The following is a 13,442-nucleotide window of genomic DNA, read 5'->3' as shown; positions in this document are numbered from 1 at the left end:
CCATTAGAAATGACCACATATTAAATCCTTAGTGATTGCTCAAGAAAAGCTGAAATCTTGAGTGTTACATCCATTAATGCCATGGTTGGGTGTTTTCCCATGGGAACACTGGATACTAAAATCCACAGGGATTTTCAGCTCAAGATGGCAGACTAGGAAATATATTTACTTTCTGTTCCTCCTGAAACCATATCTAAATAAAACTGTAGACATACCAAAATTAATCAACCAATAAAAGCCAAGATATTTTGGAAGTCATCAACCACAGAAAGATTTCAACACATTTCGAGAAGGCAAACAATGAAATGGAGGAGCCGTGAATAAAATAATGAAGAAAAAAAGGCTGAACCTAAGTAAGGTCTGCACAAAGCCACTCAGCTTTTGCTGAGCTCCGGTTATAGTAAAGGGCAGAGGAAAGAAGAGGGGCTGAAAACAAGGAGACAAAACGTCATTTTAGGAAAAACAGTTCATTTAATGAGCTCCAGGGAACACTCAGCCTGCTGCCATACTAACTCATGAATTACAATGGATTGTTGGTAAGCAAGACAAGAAAACAGGGAAGAAACAAAAGAAACAAAAATCAAGACATTGTTTCTAACTGAACTCTTCTCAAAGGAGATCGAGGAATTATGGTTCAATGCCACAGCTGTAAATCATTTCTGCTCTTGGAGAGGTTACAAAGGGCTTATAATATTTCCCTTTTGTTCAGACAGAATTTAGGTCTGAGCAAAAGCTTTTGTGTCCTCCAACCCCAACATTTATTGGGGATGGAAGCTCAGATTTGCTGGGACATACCATAAAAAGAATCTCATGAGCAGAGGGTCAAACTGATTTTGGAATATATGAATTATGTCCAGTGTGAGTTTCAATAGGTTTTAAAATATATACATACATACATATATATATATATATATATATACATTTTTACTGATCTATATGATTTTGGGTTCTGAAACTTCTACATGTCACATGCGTGATACATAACAGACAATGTCAGCCCCAGGAGGGAGAAAACACTCCAATGAAGCAAGCCAAAGAAACAAGTTTTAAGCAAGGGCAAGTGATGTGTAGACCAGGATTGTTCAATTCCTACCTGTCATGCTGAAGCTTCCAGCTCCTGAATAACAACACATGCTTCCCTTGTCCTAGACAGCCAAGAGTATGTCTCCTCTCTTGGGCATAAGAATCTCTAGAGTTACATATCTGTAGTAAGAGTGGACCCAGCTTGCATACTCACAATGACCAAATTGTGTTGATCGTACGTTATACCAATACATCGCCCCACGCTGAAGTTGCAATAAATGATATATTTGCTTTCTAGACATGAATGAGACGCCTTACTGGATATACTCCAGGAAGGCCAGAGAAGCTGGCTTCTAATCCATACGGAACAATTCACTGGTGAATTTCTTTCACGATAGCCCATGATTTATCTAGAATATCATCTTGACATATCTGAATCCTTCAAACTAGACAAAGGGAAAATACGGGCTTCAAGCCTCAATTAGAAATATGGAATGGTGCCATGCTGACAACTGGTGGTCCCTGACCTGTATCTTCTGAGATTAGAACACAGTGTGGTGGATGACCAATTCATGCATTGAACAAAAGAAGACCTCCTACAGGGCAGTGTAGCTGTTCGTTACAGGTATGGCACTTAGGGCTAAGTACCATAAAGACTACAAGAGAAAAAGAAAAACAAGTAACACATGAAGCATATACGATAAGGAGGCACCACAGTCCAGAGCACGAGCTCTGGAATCACACAGGCTTGGATCGAATCCCAGCTAAGCCACTACCATCTATATACCCTGAAGGACAGGCCAAGGTTTAAATGTTGTTTTACCAGATTTCAAAAAAGAAGTGAAGAAAGAACCTATCTGCCGGGAAGGGACATCGTGGGGTGCAGTATCCAGTCGGATCAGGGCTCTGCATCTCCTGCTCAGAAACCTTGGCCACCTGGCTCATGGTGATGCTGGCAGCTGAGCAGCCCTGGAGAAGGCGATCCTGTCTCCAGGTCTCGCAGAGAAGCTGGGGAGGTCTCCGGACGAGGTGGCCCACACCCTGGTAAGCTCTGGCTGCCTCCTGCCCTCAGGTCTCAGCAGGCTCTGGCCTCTGGGCCCCGTGGTGGGGAAGGCCTGGCCGATACATACACAGGGCTGAGGGGCCTGCAGAGCCAGTCCCCAGGCAGGGTGAGCTCTGGAGGAGGCTTCCACAGTCCCCAGCAGTCTCCGCATGGTGGCCCAGCCGGCGCCAAACACCTGCCACCCACAGCGAGAAGTCCCAGCCACTAGAAAGTCCAGAAGGGGCCCCACCCTTTGCCTTTGGGCCTGGGTTAAGCCACCAGCTGGGCTTGCACGTGACCCCTGCCTCACCCCCTGCCCCGCCCGCCCTTTCTCTGTGACACGTACAATGGATATGTCATAAAGCCAGGCTGAGCCAGTGCTATAAATTCAGAGGAGTTAGAATCTAGGAAGAAGCTCTCCCACTTTCACTCTCTGCTCTCAGATCAGGCAGGCAGTACCTCTAATATGGAAGCTATGGACACCACACCTCCCTCCCAGGCTGTCCTCTTCCATTCTGCTCATGTTTTCCCCAGCACCCCATTGACGGCTTTGGCGGGTATCGGGGCTTCAGCAGGCAGCACGTCTGACCCCGAACCTATGGACACCACACCTCCTTCCCATGCTGTTATCTTCCATTCTGCTCCTGTTTTCCCCAGCACCCCATTGACGGCTTTGGCGGGCATCGGTGCTTCAGCAGGCAGCACCTCAGACCCCGAACCTATGGACACCACACCTCCTTCACACGCTGTCATCTTCCACTCTGCTCCTGTTTTCCCCAGCACCCCATTGACGGGTTTGGCGGGCATCGGTGCTTCAGCAGGAATCACGTCAGACCCCGAACCTATGGACACCACACCTCCTTCACATGCTGTCATCTTCCATTCTGCTCCTGTTTTCCCAAGCACCCCAGTTTCGGCTTTGGCGGGCATCGGTGCTTCAGCAGGGAGCACGTCAGACCCCGAACCTATGGACACCACACCTCCTTCACACGCTGTCATCTTCCATTCTGCTCCTGTTTTCCCCAGCACCCCATTGACGGCCCTGGCGGGCATCGGTGCTTCCGCAGTCAGCACGTCTGACCCCGAACCTATGGACACCACACCTCCTTCCCAGGCTGTCATCTTCTATTCTGCTCCTGTTTTCTCCAGCACCCCATTTTCGGCTTTGGTGGGCATCGGTGCCTCAGCAGTCAGCACCTCAGACCCCGAACCTATGGACACCACACCTCCTTCCCAGGCTGTCATCTTCCATCCTGCTCCTCTTTACCCCAGCACCCCATTTACCGCTTAGGCCGGCACTGGTGCTTCAGCAGGCAGCACCTCTAACACCAAAGCTATGGACACCACACCTCCTTCCCAGGCTGTCATTTTCCAGTCTGCCCTGTCTCCAAGTAGAACCACTACCCATTTCACACTGCTGTTCCCAGTTCTGGGAACACACCACCCAGTGGTAGCAATGCCTCAGCCCATGCCTCGACTCATTTACCTGCAACGTGAGCCAACAGATAGACCAACACTTCAAAGTTATGACAGAAAATTGAGTAAGTTATACGCTTGGAATTTCATTTATTATTATTAACAAGCACAACTGTAGTGCTTAGACTATAACAAGTACTATTCTAAGGGCTTACCAAATATTAACTCACTTATTCCTCATAATGGCAACCCTAGTGGTAGGGAATATTCATAATGTTCACTTTTTGGGGGGAAACTGAGGCTCAGAGACGTTGAATAGCTTGCCTAATGCCACACAGTTAGTAGGTGGCAAAACCCGGGATTAAAACCAGACCATCTAGACTTTCATCACTTTGCTGTGTCACCTTATTATAAGTTGTGGTTAGGGAAGGGACTAAATTGACAAGACTGTGAACTAAAAGGAGAAGGGAGAAATGAGAAAATGAGTGATCCTAGAAACTAGAGAAGGTTTAGGCTCAGAAATTTCTGGTGATGAGACCCAGAAGAACAAGAACTTGGTTGGAATGTTAACTTGGGGTAGTATCTGAATCCACTGAGAAATGGTGTTGTTTCCTGTAAAATTTAGAAAGGTCAGTTGGATGAAGATTAACGAAGACAAAAGTAGAAAGGAAAAGAAAAAGGTGCCTTAAGTGAGACATAACCGCTCCCCTCTACGTACCCACAGGTTGTGTCCTGTGGGAAAGGATGGAGCTCTCTCTACCGGGTTGGTCACCAGGCTGAACAAGGAGAAACATGGCAACCATTGTACTGGTTTTGATGATCCCTCAAAACCAAGGCTTCAGTTTCCAAGAACGACCTACGGTAGCATAACTAGTGTGTGTCACACATGCCACTAAGTGTGTTTCCAGTCACACATTTTAATTGGAGAAATACTTCCTATGAGGTAGGCATTAGTTCGCTATGGCTGCTGTAACAAATTACTACAAATGTGCTTGCTTCTAACAAAACACACTTATTTTCTTATGGTTCTGGAAGACAGAGGTCCAAAACCAGTTTCCCTGGGCTGAAACCAGGAGTCAACAGGGCCATCCATCCTCCTTCTAGAGGCTCTAAGCGAGAATCTGTTTCCTCGCCAGCATTCCTTCACTTCTGGCCACATCAATCCAACCCCAACTTCATCATCACATTCTCTTTGGGGTAAAAATTCCCTCTGCCTCTCTCTTACGAGAACACCAGTGGTTATATTTGGGCCCGTCCAGGTAGTCCAGGAGAATCTTCCCATCTGAGAACCATTACTTTCATCCCACTGGCAAAGTGCCTTCTGCCATTTAAGGTGACATTCACAGGTTCTGGAGAGTAGGATGTGGACATTTGGGGGCAATGGTATTATTCGGTCTACTACAAGGTAGATACTATTATCTTTCTCAGATGTAGGAAGTGACGTTTAGGGAAGTAGTCTGTCTCAGGTCTACAATTTCCAGAGTAGAGACTTACATTCTGCCACTGACACTTTAGGACACACCCTAAACAACTTTAATCTGTGTCCTTAACTACTGCGTAATCCTTGGTTAAGAGTCACACTTAGGTATCAAGACCCAATTGAATAGAACGCAAGTACTGTCTCCTCTTTCACTATGTTTGCCTGGTGTACTGATGAATCTTGCCCAGAGCAGAAGAGTTCAGAAAAGTGTTATGCAGGTGTACGAAGAGAAAGCATTTACTGTTTGACGTGCACGGAGGAACGGAAGGCTTTTTCAAATAAAATAAAATAAAATATGCCACCAAATTGTCAATTGTCACAACAGAGGTAACCCCGTGGGAGTCATGAGGAGACTAAAATTATCTCCAATTGTGCAGGGCAGAAAAGTTTCAATGAAGGCAGGTGTAGTTCAGCCAAGGCCTACAGCACAGAAGTAGGAATTTGGGTATGTACGAATGGGAAAAAAGACATTTGAGGCATGGGAAATAGTTTAATGCAGAATGGACGAGAAATATGCATTAGACCTTTTCTAAAACAACTGGCTTATTAACTCAGTAAATCGATTTAGTCAGTCAAACTAGCTTTAGCTGATTACTTATCCAGGGGATAGCTGTTGAGAGTAATTTTTGTCACAGAACAGTAAATAAAATGGTTGAACTATAGCTTTAGGCTTGCTAAGCGAAATAGATGGCTCTAGATGATTTTCAAGTGACTTACTTGGTAGTACTCACGAAATTGGGGGTTAACAATTGCTTAAGAAAACAAAGAGAATTGATTTTAAATAAAGTAGCTACTGTGTAAACTATCTGTTCAGTAGCTCATGTTAAACGGATGTTTATAATCCCCATTGGACAACCAACTACATTTTTGCAAATGGCAATGTGAATTGCTGTTGCATAAACTATAGCAATGACCACCTATGTAATTTGTTGTCCAAACCAGAAATCTTCTAACAATACTGGTGTCCTAATAAAAATAAGCACGAAGGGAACACACAGTGGGTGTCTCCCGTGTGCCTGTGCATGCATCTATATCTCACTGAACCCTCATAACAGCCCCCAAGAGAGGGACTCTGGGCATCCCCATGCTGCTTGTGGAGAAACAGGCACAGGAAGGTTCAATAGTCTATCTACCTAATATCGCACAGAGGGTGGCAGAGCCCGTTTTTAAACCACCTGCCTCCAATACCAGGTGCCAGGAGCCAGACTCAGCCTACAGCTCTCTTCTGCTCGCCTGGAGGTGAAACAATGTGTCATGATTAGTCAAATCCCGTCTTCACTCATCAAGGTAGGTTGAACACCTGCACGTCCTCCAAGTAGCATGTAGCATAAGCAATAAGATGTTTGTCCCGTGCTCGTCCAGGAACTTGGAATCAGCTGTGCCTGGTTAGGCTGAGCTGGTTTAGAGTGGAGAGGACCACCGATCTTCCACCTGGGCAAGTGCCTTTTGACCTCCTGCCATCAGAGGGCCGAAATCTCCAGCCTGAGAATGTGCTGAGCCCTGTAGCCTAGTTACGCCAGCTCAGAACAATGATGAGCACACCTTTTTCCAGTCACCTTTCCTCATGCTCCCCATGCCTCATACTGCCCTGCTTCTTTATTCTTTATCCCACAGATACCCAAAGCCCCTTGCCTTTGGGGAGGCGGATTTGAGACCTATTGTCACGTCACGTCCTCGCTTGGCTGCCCTGTGAATAAACCTCCTCTTTGCTGCAAACCTCAGCATTTCAGTGTTTTGGCTTGCTGCGCCTCAGACAGAATGGTTGGGAGCAGTGGTACAGGTCCCTTGCCTGTGAGGGATGCGGGTTCCTAGTAGTCACGTTGCGGATGTTTTCTCTTCTCGGGGTGGGGGCGGGGCAGACATCCTGCTCTTCCGGAAAGGGAGAAACACAGGTGCCAAACCCTTGCCCTCAGCGTCACCGTCACCTAGGAGCTTGTTAGAAGCACAGAATCCAGGCCCCACCCAGAACTACTGAATACCAGCCTGCATTTAACAAGATCCACAAGAGAGGCATACCCATATTAAAGTTGGAGAGGCACCAAGCTGTCATCGTCTTCTCCACGGCTAATGAAAACGAAGCAAAGGTTCATCCCGAGCCGACTCTGCCTCAGTCACCTGGATATCACATGAGCTCATTTCATCCTCCCCAGAACCTGCAAATGAGACTGAGGGTCAGAGTGGTCTAGCACCCAAGGTTCCATAAAAAAACAGGACCAAGGCTCACTGGAGCCCAGACTTCCAAAAAAGAAGGCCCCTGAGCACAGCATGGCACCACCGCAGCCCAAACCGTGGGCCTGGAGGGTAGGCCAGGCTCCCCACGCAGAGTTCACCCCATTCGACAGATGCCCACAGCAGACCACAAGGCAATATGAGAAGTAAGTTCTGATTGTGGAATCTCTGAATTTTGAGATTTAAAGAAAAAATCTGTTTTCGGGGGATGGTTAAAACAGTTCTACCAAGGAGTAAAGAGAGGGCATCTCAAGGCCCCTTCGGGACTTAGAATTTAATGGCTACTTATTGAGAAATGCTCCGTGCATTTGCTCAGCCCTACGTCGAGATGAAGTTCTCTGTGCCCTAGAAGCTTAGGTTCTAAAAATGCCACAGAAATGGGTGAGACCTTAAAAATGCCAGAACAATGCAACGGCCTTAATCAGACTGTCTTTGCTTTGCCTTGCTTTCAAGTCTCTGACTTTAAATTGAATATGGTGTCATGTCTTTACGTTTCTTGAAGCTTTTTTTTTTACAAAAGATCATATAAAGATTTTCTTCCATGGTAAAACTTTTATATTGTATTTCTCTTAAACTGGAGTGTGGTACATTTACCCTCCATCAGATGATTGCTTACAACTCACCTTGCTTTATTAAGAATACCGCTAGAGGCTTCTATGTCCCTACTAACAAAAATACATTTTCAGGCCCATTCAAACCAGTGAAAATCCAAGATTTCAGAGCACAAGATAATGAAAATTCTCTCTATCTGCCTCTTTTACTACTTTTAGCCTGTTAACAGTCCCTAAGTGTGTCAGATGAAAGGTACTGTCGTGGGAATTGACATCTTTAACAGCATTCCATACAGGTAAGTCTTGATTGTTCCAATTTCTCAAGAATTTGGACACATTTACTGCCTCTATGACATCTCTAGGGTGTGTGGAAGAAATAAAAAAGAAGCCTGTACAATGTATTTCTCAAAATATACACGCAAAGTGTTTGCACATACAAACAGGGAAACCTTATAAATAATGTATGAGGAGCAAAGTATTGTCGGTAACGGAACTACTCATTTCGAAAGACAACACTGTCACCAAGTGTCCCCTCACCAAAACTGACTGGGAATGTTTAGGGGCCACCAAACCAGAGGTGGAGATTTTTAGGCACATTCTTGCCAGAAAAGAGAGCCTAGGGCATAAACCACTCAACTTGTTGGCACGAATGCCAGGGCAACCCAAGCAAGTGGATATAGAAACCTACGTAATGCTTGGAAGTAGGAAGCTTTGGGGGACTACACCTGGGCTGGTACTGGCCTCCCTCCCCAAAGGGACAAGGAGAGCAGAAACCTGGATGGAGTCAAGAGAGAGCAAAAAGAAAGGCAAGGCTGGGTATGGAGCAACGTTTGGATCCAGGAGCATGTGTCTCAGAACTGCTGGGGCTCTGCAGACCAGCTGCATCCCCATTCTCCTTGACCCTCATTGGTATAATGAACTCAGGGTGGGCGCATCCCGGCTGCCAAGTCACTTCCACCCGTCCAAGGAGTTGACGGTTACTTGCTCACAGTGAACCAACCGCTCTGGACCTAACAGCTACTGCAGGGGGCGGTAGTGGAGAACAAGGTGACGACAACGACCAGATGTGAAGGAGGGAGAGACATTCAGCGGACCGACTGGGTGGACTGATGGTGTGGCGTTAAGTCTGCAGAGCTAAAGGGGCCAGATGTAGAAAAGGGAAGGGGAACCATGAGGATATGGTCAAGCCCCTTCGTATAGATATTTCATCCGTATGTTGTATGCAAATTCCATTCAATTTGCTCTGAGTGAAAAAGAGAGAACAAAATTATCCTTTCAACCATGTCAGTGACTTTATTTACCATCTCATTTGATGAGCTCATAGCCCAGGGTCAGAGGGAAATGGGAGCTGTGAGTCTGCCATCTCTCAGGAAGTCTCAGGCCTCAGAGGCCCCTCATAGCCAAACTACCTCACCTTTTGCACCTTTCAAGCAACGTTATTCCTAAGTGCGAGTCACCCTCTTCATCAGGTTCTCCAAGAAACAGCAGTCTCTCCCAATGACAGAGGAAAAATGGGCTACTTTGGCTTTCTGAGGCACAATATGTAGTTCTCCAAAATGGTACCTGCCTGGGGGATTTTTCAAGAAAATTAAGCATCAGTGGTGATTTGTTTGTCTTCACATAACGTATGACCCAGATGTGCTGAGAAATAAGAAAAGGACGAACGAATCAAGGGCAGCTGATCCAAGGAGGCAAGGGGCAACTTCCACAGCCTACGTGGAAAGCTAGAGGAAGGGAACATCCAGCTGGTGGGAGCTGAAGACAGGGGCCAGTCCTCCTTGGGCTCGGGATGCCACCGCCTCTTCCTACACTTCACGCTCTCCTTCTCTGTTGGCCCCTCCCAGCCATATTAAAGAGCCACAAGGAAATGCTCTCCTCCATTCCATTTTCCTGTCCTCCTATCCACCCCTCCCTTCTTTCCCTTTGCCATCAATTTCTTGACTTGCCCCCCATTTCTCCCCTCCCATCTACACTGCGATCTGGTTTCTGCCCCACTACTCCCGTGAAACTGACCTCCTTGAAGCCCCCAATGATTTCTCTGTTGACAAGTCCAGGGGACTACTTCTCAATCCTTATCCTTGTGACCGCCAAGCCGAGTTAGACCTTAAACAACGTCTCTGTCTTGAAAATCTCTTCCCTTGGCTTTTGCGCCACCTTTCCTTTTCTTTTCATGACACCGATCACAACCAGTGCTGCAGATTCCATCGAATTAAGGAATGCTGTTGCCTACATGTGTGAATGAGCTAAAGTGAATACAGTACTGAAGTAGAGGACACCTAAAGTGAAACCTCTTCATGTACGTCCACGTGGCTGAGCAGCAAGTTAACCTTTCATACATGTGTTAAAGAAGAAGAGTTGGGTTTTATTTTATTTACTTTTCCCTGGACTGTGTTGAATGGCTATCATCTACAAGTTCAGGCTACTTTTTGCTGAGGATTAATAATGCACTGGGAGAACTGAGAGAAAACTGAATAATAGAGCTGTCTTTTTCTTGACCAGCTCACCTTACTTTCCCAAACTCTAACTCTTTCTCTAATTCTTTCCCCTTTTTATTGTAGTAAAATGAACATAACACAAAATTCACCATTTGGATCATTTTACAATTCACTGCACCATTCAGTGGAATTTACTACTGTCACAATGTTGTGCAACTATCACCACTGCCTAGCTGCAAAACATTTTCATCAACCAAGAGGAAACCTACACCCATTTTAAGGAGTCATTCCCAATTTCCCTCTCTTCCAAACCCCTGGCAACCACTAATGTATAATCTTTTCTGTGTGTATGGATTTGCCACTGCTGGACATTTCATATAAATGGAACCATACAATATGTAGCCTTTCATGCCTGACTTCTTTCACTTAGTTGCATCCATCATGTAGCATGTATCAGAAATCCACTCACTGTTACGGCTGAATCCTTCATACTGTTTGAATACAAAATTAAAAATACGTTGAGAGTGAAGCTCTGTTTTAATGGCACATCTATTAGGCCAATTCATTGAAAGAAGCTGAAGATGGAGATGTTGTTGTGAAATGATAATCGTTGAGAAGCCTCAGCCAATTGGATAATGAAAAGTTTGGGAAATGTTGCAAAAAATTAGCTGATTTATATTAAAAGCCTATTAAACAAGGATTCAGGAGATTGTCTTTTTCTTGCAGGTAACTTAAATGAGGCAGAAAGAAATAACTGCCCTTTAAAACACATTTTGAAAGGATTCTATTTATTCTTAATAGACGAATGGGAGGGAGTACAGGAAGTTCACATCCAATATGGACTCCCTTTCCAAACACTGTTTGTCGTTCTAGCCACCGCTATCGAATTATATTTCTTGAGAGTAAGGCAGCTCAATTCCTGCATATTACTTTCTAAACTTCATCCATCAAATCCATTAATACAGTATAAACAAGAGTTGTTCATGTTTAAGTGCAGTTCAAATATCAGGTATAAAGAACCCCCAGTAAGAAAAAGAATCCTATATCTCTTGCCAGAATGTGGTCAGCTCTGGGGTGCTCTGCTAGCTGAAAGACACATTCATTATTAAGAGGATAGAGGCTGTTTAAGAGGGATGAGAGCCAAAAAAATTTAACTACATATATGTGTTAAGAACAGTGCTAGGTTATCTCATGTTCTATATCAGTCAAGGCTCACCATTTTACATACGTGAAAAGCAAAGTTAAAAGTGTATTCGTAGGGCTTCCCTGTTGGCGCAGTGGTTAAGGATCCACCTGCCAGTGCACGGGACACACGTTTGAGCCCTGGTCCGGGAAGATCCCACATGCCACGGAGCAACTAAGACCATGTGCCACAACTACTGAGCCTGCTGCTAGAGCCCGTGAACCACAGATACTGAAGCCCACGCACCTAGACCACATGCTCAGCAACAACGAGAAGCCACCACAATGAGAAGCCCGCGTACTGCAACAGAGTAGCCCCCGCTCACTGCAACTAGAGAAAGCCTGCGCACAGCAACGAAGAGCCTAGGCAGCCAAAGATAAATAAATAAATATATCTATTTTTTAAAAAATGTGTTTTAGTAACTTACTAAAAGGCGCACAATCAGTAAACGTGAGCAAGTATTCAATCCCAAATCTGTCACACTGAAGTTGAAGCTAATACTCGAGATTGATAAAAACAGCACTAATTTAAAACTTCAGAGGTATTTTTTACTTCATACTTTCACTAATGCTCTTTGGAGATAAATCATTTCATTTTTATGGTCTTAGTTTTTACAAATAAAATAGTTGGAAGCTTGACTAGGTGATCTCTATGTAGTCTTCCAGTTCTAAAATGTTCCACTAATTTGGATTCCTACAATAATTGCCCTTGCAATACATGCATGCTGCCACCAGGTAGCAGTAGAGACTACTAGTTCCTTTTTTATCCCTAGTGGGGGTGCATTTTGACAGCAGACTTCTCCGTCAATAGTAAAACCTGTTAGTATAACTATAACATAACAAAATAATCTGGTATTCTTTCCTGTAAAAGAGAAGCTTTACATTGTGTCTGTGAATCGTACCAGAATCACCTGTAGCTTTATAAATATAGAGGAAATCCTGAACCCATTGAATGAGAATCTTCAGAGACAGGACTTGGGCATCTGGGATTTTGGGCTCCCATCCTTCGTATATTTTATTTCATTTTATTTTTGCCTATGTACAATATTTGTCACATCCTTTTGAATCTTTAAAAGGTTCTTTCTGTTTTAAATTTTACAATATTCCATAATCTTCACCTACTTTTCATAAGGTGTTATCTGTTATGTTTATTCGATCTTGTGCTTCTCCTGGTTAAGACTTCTTTCTTTCCTTTTTTTTTTCTCGTGGCCCTGCCTCATGTCTTGCAAGATCTTTGTTCCCTGACATGGGATTGGACCCCAGGGTCCCAGCAGTGAAAGCGCCATGTTCTAAACACTGGACCACCAGGGAAGTCCCAAGATTTCAGTCTTAAATGACTTTTTTCCCACTCTAATTCATTCCTGGGATCAGTTTCATGTTTGGACATTAAAGCAACCTTGCATTGCCAGAATAAAGCTACTTTGATTTTGATATATGATTGATTTACATACCATGGATACAGTTTGTGCTTCTCTTTACACATTTTGCATGCATGTTCAAAGGAGAAACTGGCCTGTGATTCTATTCTTGTAATATCCTTTATAGATTATTTTTAAGATTCTATACTTTATTTTTTATTTATTTATTTTTGGCTGCATTGGGTCTTCATTGCTGCATGCATGCTTTCTCTAGTTTTGGCGAGCGGGGGTCTATTCTTTGTTGCAGTGAGTAGGCTTCTCATTGCAGCCTTCTGACCGCATGGGCTTCTGACACCATTCGTCGGTGCTACTTCAGTTCCTTACCCCTTCCCTTCTGACCCTGGCTGGTGAAATCCTCTTTCTGCAGCTGGCCTGTGGCAGAAAGTCAATGAGGCAAGAGTAGGCTTGGAGTATCCAAGGAGCAGAAAGGATGTCAGCGTGTGAAAAACAGAGCGAGCAAATTGGAGAGGAGAAGGAAACACTCAGAGAGGAAACAGAGGCCCAGATTTCTAGGTCTGTGGAGGCACTCTGAGGACCTTTCATTTTCTGTGAAGTACCCACTGAAGAAATTTGAGTGACATGATCTGACTTATGTTTTAACAAGATCTCTCTGGATGCCACGTTGATTAGAGATTGTAGGAGAGCAAGGACAAGCCCCAGAACACC

This window comes from Delphinapterus leucas, chromosome 9, assembly GCF_059928025.1.
Source record: "Delphinapterus leucas isolate spDelLeu-1000000601 "Yukka" chromosome 9, BTC_Dleu_Yukka2, whole genome shotgun sequence".
NCBI lineage: Eukaryota > Metazoa > Chordata > Mammalia > Artiodactyla > Monodontidae > Delphinapterus > Delphinapterus leucas.
This window is presented reverse-complemented; position numbering follows the sequence as displayed.